At 39.0% G+C, this 13298-nt stretch overlaps 1 protein-coding gene across 1 annotated transcript in view; it reads right to left on the bottom strand.

The window, feature by feature from the left end:
• Nucleotides 1-13298, bottom strand: part of DDAH1 (dimethylarginine dimethylaminohydrolase 1) — a 192865-nt gene that overhangs the window by 31543 nt on the left and 148024 nt on the right. The window lies entirely within an intron of this gene.

Below are 13298 nucleotides of genomic sequence, written 5' to 3'. Positions count from 1 at the left end.
AAATCTGACCCTTAAGAGTTTTGTCTTTAAATATACACACCCATTTATTTTCGATAGAAACATTGGCGGACACCTATTTACAAAGTGCAAAATGGAGCTATAATATCTAGTCCAGGAGGTTGGAACTTCTTACTTATTTTGCTTTTCTGAATTTCTGCAATTTTTCTATTCAGAAAGCAAAGCACTAGATAAAAGTGGTCTGTTAGTAAAAGACAAAAGAGTAAACATAGTAGATGGAGTTAGGCAATATATAAATGTGGGGATTCTCATTATCCCTTGATTCACTGGAAAAGAATTAAAAAAAAACTGTGGAAAACATATTGCAAGGGAAACCAGGACATTTTTGTCACAGAGCATTATAGTAAAGTATAAGAACAACAGCCATGTAGAAGAATTGCCTGATAAGACTTTACAAATGTTATTACTTTAATCTTCATAATGTCCCATTAAGCTTTCATCTAAAGGTTTTTAACATCCTTTGATGATCATTGTACAGACCCATTATTTATAATTAGGGATCTGCATTAACTAGCTGGAATTCTTCTATACAGAAAAACTTGCCTTAATCAAGTATTTGGCTTACCTGGAATTGAATTAATAAAGGAAGGATAGGCTAAATGCTTCAGTTTTTCCTTTACATATTAGTTTTCAGAGTAATGAGTTGGTATCCTAGCAACTTAACATAATGACCAATAAGCTTTTTTTTTAAAAAAAAACATCATTATCCACTCATGAGTCAAAGATGAAATCATAATGGAAATGAGAAAACATTTAGAATTAAGTGAAAACAAAAATATTTATACCAAAATAGGAAGGATTCAACTAAGTAATATTAGAGGGAGAGTCATAGCCTTAAATGCTTACACTAAGAAGATGAAAGGTTCAAAATTAATGACATAAAATTGTAACTTGAGATTTAAGGAAAAAAAAAGAAGACAATAAAAACAAATAAAATTGAAGGAAGGAAATAAAGACAGAAACAGAAAATGGAAACACGTAAGAGAGCATTCAACAAAGCTGAATGTTGGGTCTTTAAAAAAATTAGTTAACACTGATAAACTTCTGGCAAGAAAAAAGGAGAAGGCACAAACAAATAATATCACAAATGAAAAGGGGACATAGCAATAAAGGCTGTGAATCTGCAACAGTAAAAAGGTATGAATAACTGTATATCCCAAAATTTGAAAACATAGATGAAATAGATAAAATCCTAAAAAGGGAACTTACCAAAACTGACTCAAGAAAACCTAGTCATATAATCATTAAAGAAACTGATTAGTTAAAAATTCTTCCTCAAAGCAATCACCAGGCCCAAAGTGCCTGTTTATAGTTAAGTTCTATAAAAGTTTAGTTGATACTCAAATCTTACTTATTCTGGAGAATAGAAAAATAGTATCATTCCCAGAGACATTTATGAGGTTAATATAACTCTTTTTCACCAAAACCAAACAAGGGTAATAAATAAAATTATAAGCCACAGAAAGAAAAGTCTTAAAATATTAGTAAACCAGATCCAACACCATGTTAAGAGAGTATATCTTGATCAAATTTGGTTTCATCCCAGAGATGCAAGACTAGTCCAGTTTCAGAAAATCATTGAAAATAATTAACCACATCAAGAAATTAAAGAAGAAAATAGTATAGTTATCTAATGGAAGCAAAAAGGAGCTTACCCTATCACCTGAAAACTTCTGTACATGTTACCAGGACATATACATAAGAATGTATACCAAGATAGGAGGTTCAAGAGCGCAGAGAGTAAGAAGATTCCAGGCTTCATTCCCTCATAGAAGCTTTGAACAACCAGCAAGAACTGGCAGAAGCATCTTTCACAAAGCCCCAGAAAACAGTTAGAGGACTGCAATAACAAGGTAAGCATGAAATCAAGAAAAAAGCATCTTGAACCCTGTTTGCTTTGAAAGCTGGCCCCTCCTTTTTCCCCTCACTTGTTGTGGAACCAGCCCACAAGGCGGCTCACAGAGCTCTCCTACAGAATGCTGTGGGAGAGCAGTTAAGTCATGGTTGCCTGGGGCAAGGGATTCTTGGCTGTCAGAAATAGAGTGCCCTGCCTGGGACATGAGGGAACTGTTTTGTAGGGAAGAAAAGACATTCATATCAGTGTAAACAGGGGAATTCCTAGGGTCCCACATGCATGCCCAAGACAAGATGCATATGTAGAAAGAAGGCCCTATGCTTTGGCCTTGAGCTATTCTCTAAACTCATTTTATGGATAAGCTCTCAAAGAATGTACTCATATAGGTCAATCTGCAAAGACTGGGAAAGATGCTTTCTTTCTTTTTATTTTTTGCTAGCTTCTGGCATTTATGGAAAGTTATTTTTATAACACTAGCTGGATATAAGTTTAAGGAAGAGATGCCTCAAAGTCTAAATTCTAGGGATAACATTAAAATGTCAAAATTCCAGATTTCAACAAAATATTACAAAACATACAAGGCCCTGGAAAAGGAAAAGATTAAGCATTAGAAACTATTGAGGATGAGAATCAGACCTAGGGATATAAGACAAAGACTTAAAAAAAAATGGTTCTAAAAATATGCTCAAAGAGCCAAAGGAAAACGTGGACAAAGAAGTAAAAGAAAACAGGAAAACAACAGATGAACACAAATAGAATATCAATAGAGATACATAAATTATGAAAAGGAACCAGACAGAGCTGAAAACCAAAGTAAATGGAATGAAAAATTCTCTAGAAGTGTTCAAAAGTGATTGGAGCAGGGAGAAGAATCAGTGAACTTGAATATAAGACAACTGAAATCACCCAGTCAGAGGAGCAGAAAGAAGAAAGAATGAAGAAAAGTGAACAGAGTCTGTGGGACATCATCAGGTATACCAATATATGTGTTGTGGAAGTCCCAGAAGGAGAAGAAAGAAAGAAAGGGGCAGAGAGAATATCTGAAGACTAATGGCTGAAAATTTCCCCAATTCAATGAAAGACATGAGTATACACATCCAAGATGCTCAACAAACTCTAAACAGGATAAACCCAAATACATCCACCTCACAACATAGTTTGATCAAACTGTTAAATGCTAAAGAAAAAGAATTCTGACAGCTGTAAGACAGAAGCAATGTATCATATAGAAGGGTACCTCAACAATATTAAGTGCCAATTTCTCATTGGAAACCATGAAGGCAAGAGGGCAGTGGGAGTATATATTTAAAGTGCTGAAAGCAAACAATTGCCAACCAAGAATTCTATATCAAGCAAAAATGTCTTTCAAAAATGAGGGAAAACATAAAAGAGGGGGGAAAACAAAAAAAAAAAAAAAAATGAGGAAAAGATGAAGATATTCCCAGATAAACAGAAGCTGAGGGAGTTCATCACCACTAGACCAGCCCTATAAGGGATGCTAAAGTGAGATCTATAGGTTGAAAAGAAAGACAACAGACAATAGATCAAAGCCACATGAAGAAATAAAGACTTCCAGTAAGGGACATGGGTAAATATAAATGCCAGTACTATTGTATTTTTGGTTTGTATATACAGGATCTCAAAGGCAAATGCATAAAATGTAATGATAAATCAGTAGTTTTGAACTCATATGTATAAACATGTAATTTGTGACAAGAATTACATAAAGGTGGGGGTACCAAGAGGTGTAGGAACATAGGTTGTATATGCTATTGAAGTTGAGTTGGAATCAAAGGAAATGAAATTCCTATATATTAAAGATGTTAAATTTAAGCCCCATAGTAACTACGAAGAAAATACCAGAGAATATGCAAGCTCATAGAGACAGAAAGAAGAATTAATGGTTACCAGAGGCAGGGATCACAGGGAATCGGGAGTTAATGCACAAGGAGTGCAAGGTTTCTATTTGGGGAGACGGGAAAATTTTAGTAATGTAAGGCGGTGAGGGAATTACAACACTTCGAATGTGATTAATCTCACTAAATGGTATGCTTGGGAGTAGTTGAGATGAGAATGTTTATCTTGCATATACGTTCATACAATTAAAGAAAAAGCAGAAATAGGAACTAAAGAGACAGTAACAATTAAATGTAGTATGTGATCCTGCATGAGATCTAACAAGGTGAGAGAAAAGTTTCAAAAGGGCATTACTGAGGACTTCCGGCAAGATGGTGGCTGAGTGAGCTTGCCTTGCCGTCTCTCCTGGGAAGAGGCAGCTGGGCACCGCTGGAGGTTCTCCGGGACCAGGCTTTTTCAGGATTTTTTCAGGGCAGGAAGTGTCTGGACATCGATTTGGTGGGAAGGTAACGGAAAGGACTGGTCTATAAGATATAATTTGGGACTTTTCAGGAGGGGGAGGCAAGATGGCGGCTGAGTGAACTTCCCGGTTACTAGCTCCTGGGGGGAATCGGCTGGGAGGCGTCGGAGACTCTTTGGGACCGGCTGTTTCGGGATTTTTCCTGGTCCGGAGGTGTCTGGACATCGATTTGGAGGGAAGGTAACAGAGAGGATCCATCTGTGAAATATACATGGAGATCCCAGCTACGTGTGGAGGACTCCCTCCTTGGGTAGGCAGAGCCGAGGCAGCTAGCACCACGGCGGGTGGCGGGCGGGAGAGCTGAGCCGCGCTGTGCCGCGGCGGGCGGCGGGCGAAGGAGACAAGCCCAGCCGAGCCTAGCCGTGCCGCGGCTGGCGGCGGGCGGGAGAGCCGAGCCGCGCTGCGCCGCGGCGGCGGGCGGTGGGCGGGGAAGCCAAGTCTGGCCGAGTCCGGCCGAGCCCGGCTGAGCCGCAGCGGGCGGGGGGGCCGAGCCCAGCCACGCTGCGCCGGGCGGCGGGCAGGAAAGCCGAGCTCAGCCGAGCCCAGCCGAGCCGCGGTGGGCAGCGGGCGGGGGACCGGAGCCCAGCTGAGCCCAGCCGAGCCTGGCGGCGGGGTTCCTGTTCTTTGTTTTTTTTAATTTTTTTAATTTTATTTATTTTTATTTTTTATTTTTTGTTGTTGTTGTTGTTGTTCTTTTTTTTTTTTTTTTTCAATCCTCTCTTTCTTGTCCCCAATATTCTTCTTATACTATTTTACCTTAACAATACAATAGGTCCTACAGGAAATACCTCACATTTGCTGGGTTTCCTCACCCTCCACTGCCTCATTTCTCTGTGAATAGATTTAGCCTATCTACACTATCCCCTTTCCCCTACAACTTGATATCCTCCACCATCTGCTATCTCTCCTATATTCCATCTCCATTTCTTTGATCCACAAAGTGTCTAACTCTTAATTTCTAATACCTTTGTTTAGTTTTCCATCTGGTATTCGTCCCTGAAACTATTACCTTTCTTTTCTCTTTCCCTCTCTCACGAAAACAATAGCCTCTTAGTACGTACCACATTCCTCCCATATTCAGTCGTCTACCTCATTATAGGTACTTTCCTACTACTATAACTCTACACAATTTACATGATCTAACCCCCATCCTCCCAGAACTCATATTGTTGCTTTGTAAACATATATCACCAATACTACTTCACACTTTTTCCTTCCTTACACAATTGACTTTCCCCAGCACTAATACTTTCCTTTAAAGTGAGCTTAACTAGCAATAAGAAATTGGAATAAGAAGAACAAAGTGACAAAGAGAAGATATAACACTTACGCAAAAACAACAGCTAATTAATCTCCAAGACTAGACAAAGAAGCTAAGGAACTGATTAAACCTGTCAAGAAAAAATGTTGACAAGACAGCAACAAAAATCTACAAACCAAACCAGTAATCAGGAAAACATGGCTGAATCCAATCAACAAACTGAAAATCAGGAAGGGGGGCAGGACTTCGCACAAGCAATGAAAGATCTCAGAACATTTATCACCGACAAATTTGATGAAGTAATGAAAAAGGTTAACAGCGTGAAGACAACACTTGGAGGGGAAATTGCAGACATGCGCAAAAAAATAACAGATATGATGGAAATGAACACCACAATTCAAGAAATCAAAAATACACTTGCAGCAAATATCAGCAGACTAGAAGAGGCAGAGCAGAGAATTAGTGATGTGGAAGACAGTGCATTGGAAATCAAACAGATAGTAGAAGTGGTCAATAAAAAGGTAGAAAAAATCCAGATAGGACTTAGGGACCTGAATGATAACGCAAAACGCTCAAACATACGTATTATAGGTATTCCAGAAGGTGAAGAGAAGGGAAAGGGGTCAGAAGGAGTGTTGCAGGAAATAATGAATGAAAACTTCCCAAATCTACTGAAAGAGACAGATGTACATATTCAAGAAGCACAGCGCACTCCACTGGTCATAAACCCCAACAGGCCCACCCCAAGACATATACTTGTCAAATTATCCAATGCTCAAGACAAAGAGAAAATTCTAAAAGCAGCAAGAAAAAAGAAAACCATCACATACAAGGGAAACTCCATAAGATTAAGTGCTGATTTCTCATCTGAAACGATGGAGGCAAGAAGGCAGTGGTATGATATAGTCAAGGTACTAAAGGAAAAAAATCTCCAACCAAGGATACTCTATCCAGCTAAACTAGCATTCAAAAATGATGGAGAGTTCAAAATATTCACAGATAAACAGAAACTGAAAGAGTATATCAACAAGAAACCTCCCCTTCAAGAAATTCTTAAGGGAATTCTGCAGGAAGAAAGGAAAAAACAGGACAGTCAGAGATGGAGGAGAGTGTAAAAGCAACAAGAAAGACAAAAATAGAAGGGGAAAATAAAATAATACAAACAAAATATAACAAACACAAATCCAACCAAAATATGGCTACCATAAATAACTCTCTAAACGTAATAACACTGAATGTCAACGGATTAAACTCACCTATCAAAAGATTCAGACTGGGACACTGGATAAGGAAATACGACCCATCTATATGCTGCCTACAAGAGACACATCTTAGACCCAGAGACTCATGGAGGTTGAAAGTGAATGGCTGGAAAACAATCATACAAGCAAACAACAACCAAAAAAAGGCAGGAGTAGCTATATTAATATCAGACAAAATAGACTTTAAATGCGAAACAATGGTGAGAGACAAAGAAGGATACTATATTTTAGTGAAAGGGACAATTTGTCAAGAAGATCGAACAATCATAAATATCTATGCTCCTAACAAGGGCACCTCTAAATATGTGAGGCAAACGCTGGAAAAACTAAGTGAAAGAATAGATGCATCTACAATTATAGTGGGGGATTTTAATACACCACTATCAACTCTGGACAGAACATCTCAAAAGAGAATCACTAAAGAAACAAAACATTTGAACAGTATATTAGAAGAGCTGGATCTAATAGACATATATAGATCATTACACCCAAACACAGCAGGATATACATTTTTCTCAAGCGCACATGGAACATTCTCCAAGATTGACCATATGCTAGGCCACAAAGAAAGGCTTAATGAATTCAGAAAGATCAAAATCATACAAAACAATATCTCTGACCACAGTGGAGTCAAGCTGGAAATTTGCAAGGGACAGAGACCCAGACTTCACACGACAATTTGGAAATTAAACAGCACACTCTTAGAAAAACAGTGGGTCAAAGAGGAAATCTCAAAAGAAATCAATGACTACCTTGAAACAAATGATAATGATAACACAACATACCAAAATTTATGGGACGCAGCAAAAGCGGTACTGAGAGGGAAATTTATAGCCATAAATTCATATATCAAAAAAGAAGAAAGAGCAGAAATTGAAGAATTAACTGCACATTTGAAGGAATTAGAAAAACAACAACAAAGTAACCCAACAGGAAGAAGAAGGAAGGAAATAACAAAGATAAGAGCAGAACTAAATGAAATAGAAAATAAGAAAGCACTTGAAAAAATAAACAAGACCAAGAGCTGGTTTTTTGAGAAGATCAACAAAATTGACAAACCTTTAGCAAGACTAACAAAGAAAAAAAGAGAAAAGATGCAAATACACAAAATAAGAAATGAGAAAGGTGATATCACCACTGACCCCACAGAAATAAAGACTATCATAAGAGGATACTTTGAAAAACTATATTCCAACAAAAATGACAATTTAGAGGAAATGGACAAATTCCTAGAAATACATAAGCAGCCCATACTGACGAAAGAAGAAATTGATGATCTTAACAAACCAATCACAAGCAAAGAGATAGAATCAGTCATTAAAAATCTCCCAACTAAGAAGAGCCCAGGGCCAGACGGCTTCACAGGTGAATTCTACAAAACATTCTGGAAAGAACTAACACCAATCCTGTTGAAACTATTCCAAAAAATCGAAACAGAAGGAACACTGCCTAATTCCTTCTATGATACCAACATTACCCTAGTACCAAAGCCAAACAAAGACATCACAAGAAAGGAAAATTACAGACCAATTTCTGTAATGAACCTAGACGCAAAAATACTTAACAAAATACTTGCTAATCGTATTCAACAACACATTAAACGAATTATACACCATGACCAAGTGGGATTTATCCCAGGTATGCAAGGATGGTTCAACATAAGAAAATCAATCAATGTAATACACCATATAAACAGATTGAGAGAAAAAAACCACATGATTATATCTATAGATGCAGAAAAGGCATTTGACAAAATACAGCACCCCTTCCTGATAAAAACACTCCAAAAGATCGGAATACAAGGAAACTTTTTGAACATGATAAAGAGTATATATGAAAAGCCTAAAGCCAACATTGTTTACAATGGCGAAATCCTGAAATCCTTCCCTCTAAAATCAGGAACAAGACAAGGATGCCCATTGTCTCCGCTCCTATTTAACATTGTCTTGGAAGTACTGGCTCGAGCACTGAGACAAGAACCAGATATAAAAGGCATTCAAATTGGAAGGGAAGAAGTCAAAATTTCATTATTTGCAGATGATATGATCCTATATATAGAAAACCCTGAGAGATCTTCAACAAAGCTCCTAGAACTCATAAATGAGTTTAGCAAAGTCGCAGGTTATAAGATCAATGCGCAAAAATCAGTAGCATTTCTGTACACCAATAATGAGCAAGATCAGGAGGAAATCAAGAAACAAATATCATTCACAATAGTAAATAAAAAAATCAAATACTTAGGAATAAATTTAACTAAAGAGGTAAAAAACTTATACATCGAAAACTATACAAGATTGTTCAAGGAAATCAAAGAAGACCTAAATAAATGGAAGAATATTCCCTGTTCATGGATAGGAAGACTGAATATTATTAAGATGTCTATCCTACCAAAACTGATCTACACATTCAATGCAATCCCAATAAAAATCAACACAGCCTTCTTTAAGGAACTAGAAAAACTAACTATGAAATTTATTTGGAATAAAAAGAGGCCCCGAATAGCCAAAGACATATTGAAAAAGAAAAACAAAATAGGAGGAATCACACTTCCTGACTTCAAAACATACTACAAAGCTACAGTAGTGAAAACAGCATGGTACTGGCATAAGGAGAGACACACAGACCAATGGAATCGAATTGAAAGTTCAGATATAGAACCTCATGTATATAGCCATATAATATTCGATAAAGCCACCAAACCCTCTCAACTGGGAGAGAATGGCCTATTCAACAAATGGTGCCTGGAGAACTGGATAGCCATATGTAGAAGAATGAAAGAGGATTACCATCTCACACCTTATACAAAGATCAACTCAAGATGGATCAAAGACCTAAATATAAGAGCCAAGACCATAAAGACCTTAGAAAGCAGTGTAGGGAAACATCTACAGGACCTTGTAATAGGAAATGGCTTCATGAATATCACACCAAAAGCACGAGCAGCAAAAGAACAAATAGATAAATGGGACTACCTCAAAATTAAAGCCTTCTGCACCTCAAAGGAGTTTGTCAAGAAAGTAAAAAGGTAACCCACACAATGGGAGAAAATATTTGGCAACCATATATCTGATAAGAGACTTATAACTTGCATATATAAAGAACTCATATATCTCGAAAACAAAAAGATAAACAACCCATTTAAAAAATGGGAAAAAGATTTAAACAGACACTTCTCCAAAGAAGAAATACAAATGGCTAAAAAGCACATGAAAAAATGCTCCAAATCCCTAGCTATCATGGAAATGCAAATCAAAACTACAATGAGATACCATCTTACTCCCATAAGATTGGCAGCCATGAAAAAAACAGTAGAATATAAATGCTGGAGAGGATGTGAAGAAAGGGGAACACTCATCCATTGCTGGTGGGAATGCAGAAGGATCCAACCATTCTGGAGGACAGTTTGGCAGTTTCTCAAAAAATTATCCATAGATTTGCCATATGACCCAGCAATACCACTGCTGGGTATATACCCATCAGATCTGAAAACAAGGACACAAACCGATATATGTACACCAATGTTCATAGCAGCATTGTTCACCATCGCCAAAAGTTGGAATCAATCCAAAAGTCCATAAACAGATGAGTGGATCAATAAAATGTGGTATATACACACAATGGAATACTACTCAGCTGTAAGAACCAATACACTACAATCGCACGTGATAACATGGATGAACCTTGAGAATCTTATGTTGAGTGAAGCAACCCAGGCATTGAAGGACAAATACTATATGACCTCAATGATATGAAATAAGTTAACTGCCTCAGAGAGCTAGAGTCTGGAAAAGTGGCTTACAGGAAATCGGGGGGTGGAGGAAGGATGTGAGTTAACGTCTGTAGGGGTGGAATCTGTGATGAGCTGGGGGTAAGTATGAGCACAAAGGAGGGACAAAATGGGGGCAAGGGGTTACCTTCGGGTGGGGTTTTCTGGGTTTGAGGGGGGCTGGGGATGGGAAGAGGGGTAATATGGTCCAAGAAATAGGTGGGAGGGAGGGGCAACATACAAACATGGGAGAGTGCCAGAAGTTCGTTGAGAACTAAATGTTGAGTAAAACGTATCAAAGTATAAGTAGGAGGGTCACCTGATTAGGACGCTCAGGGGGTATGGTCTGATGCGGGATGAACTCCGGAGGGAATAGCTGAAGGCTCATTTTGCCAAGGTGGGTTCTACCATTGGGTGGGGTGGACCTATATCCTGGGGAAGACTAATGCTGTCGAATAGAGAGAACTGTATCTCTCGTGAGAAAGGACGGCTCCCAGGGCATTAGATTGGCAGGCGTTGTGGGCCCTAAGGGGAGGGGAAAATGGACGTGCAATGGATAGAACAAAGGTAAATAAGGGGGCAAAAGAGGAGTTATGTGAGAGTACACGAGGATGAATATAAAACAGCTAATATTACACCAAAAATATATAGGGGACGACAGACTAATAATGAAAACCATAAGACAAAACATAGGATAACTAAAAAATTTAGAAAACTGTACAACCTAAAGTATGGACCACATAGTAAGCACAAATGTTACCTTGTTTGAAAACTATAGTTTTGGAATCTGTACATCAGTTTCAGGAAATATGATATGAATAAGTTAAAAGATTATTGCTGTGGAAGGGAAAAGGTTTTATGGTGGATCTGGGGAAATACTGTATATTGTATAGATGAATTTTGGTGATCTAAGACTCTTCTGAAGCTGACATTATGTTGGGATTCACTTTACGGGAAGTTTTGGATCACAGAGTGGTTCAACAATGGCAGCGGAGGAATACTGATATGGGATGTTATTGACAGGATATATATGGTTGACAGGGAGTTATACAGGGCATATGCCCAGGGTATATGGTAATGTCTATATATACTCATAGTGGAAACAATTAAAAACAACAGCTGGGGGGGTACTGGGCTCCTGGCCGGGGGGTCACTGTTGTGGGCCCTGGGAGAGCAGTGGCAATCCTCTAGGTGCAACGGCAAGAACCAGGAAGGAAGGAGGGCCCAACAGTGGGCTCTTGATACTAATGGCTACACTTTTGAGCCTATGCACCTGCAATAAGAACAAGGCCTAGAGTAGCATTGTGCCTGGGGGTTTCCTCCTGACAGCCTTCATGTTACTCAAATGTGGCCACTCTCACAGCCAAACTCAGTGTGTAGATGTGATGCATTCCCCCCAGCGTGGGACACGACACCCGGGGATGAGCCTCCCTGGCACCGAGGGATCACTACCACATACCAGCTGAAGAAGCAACTAGAAAATGACCTTGAATTAAAGATTCAATGCGGAACAGCAGAATATACCTGTCTACATATAATGACATGACTTCGGGAAGCTGTTTGACCTAATGTAAGGGGGAAATGGAAAGGAGAAATGAGATTATAAGGCTGTGAGTCTCTAAAAAAGAGTCTGGAGGTTGTCAGAAGGAATACCCCTATGTACAACTGAACAGAGTCTAAGAGACAGATAGGGTGGATACAACCCCAGGTATTGGTTCTTTTGAGGGATAAAGAGACCCACAGGTTCTATGGTCATGGCAGAAGGGGTTCACTGCCATGACAGATGGCCCTTCTTTGGAGCTGGTGTTTCTGCGTGATGGAAATGGACTCAGAGGGGATCTCTTTTCACAAGACTTGCATGCTACTTTATTGGAATTGTAGTTGGTGCTGAGTTTAAGATATATGTAGGGGATTTGAATCTCTGGACTGATAATATGACACCCAGGCCCAGAGCCTCAACAGACTTCAGCTCCTACACTTTGACTTATTGGACTTACTCCACTCAGCTAACATGGAGTTGAAGAAGGTCAACCACCACAACATGGAGCCTAGAGTGTCTACAACTAGAAGCGGGAAGAGTGCATCCAGTACCCATGTGGAATCTAAGCCCTCACTTGACATAGGTGTGCAATGGACACAACCAATCCAATGTCCACAGAGAAAATGTGGAATGGGTGTGGGAACGGTAGCCATGGGGGCTGCTGGGTGTGGGGAACGGGAGGAAGAGATGAGATGTGGAGGCGTTTTCGGGATGTGGAGTTGTCCTGGATAGTGCTTCACGGACAATGACGGGACACTGTAGATCCCCCCAGGGCCCACTGGATGGAACGTGAGAGAGTCTGGGCTATGATGTGGACCATTGACTATGGGGTGCAGTGATGCTCAGAGATGAACTTACCAGGTGCAATGGATGTATCACGATGATGGGAGAGAGTGTTGCTGTGGGGGGAGTGGGGGGCGGGGGCGGTGGGGTTGAATGGGACCTCATATATTTTTTTAAATGTAATTAAAAAATAATAATAATAAATTAATTTAAAAAAATAAAAAAAAATAAATTTTATAACCTGTAAAAAAAAAAAAAAGGGCATTACTGGGACATATGAAAAATTAGAATATGGACTGTAAACTTTATATCAATGTTAAATTTCTTGAACATAACTACACTTAAGATGGTTAAATAAGCAAATGTCCTTGTTCTTAGGAAATGTACATGGTAGTATTAAGTGTTGAAGGAGTATGATGGTATACAACCTACACTC

Source organism: Dasypus novemcinctus, chromosome 9 (genome assembly GCF_030445035.2).
Source record: "Dasypus novemcinctus isolate mDasNov1 chromosome 9, mDasNov1.1.hap2, whole genome shotgun sequence".
Classification (NCBI taxonomy): Eukaryota; Metazoa; Chordata; class Mammalia; order Cingulata; family Dasypodidae; genus Dasypus; species Dasypus novemcinctus.
Note: the sequence above shows the minus strand (reverse complement) of the source record. Positions and strands in the feature narration are given on the sequence as shown.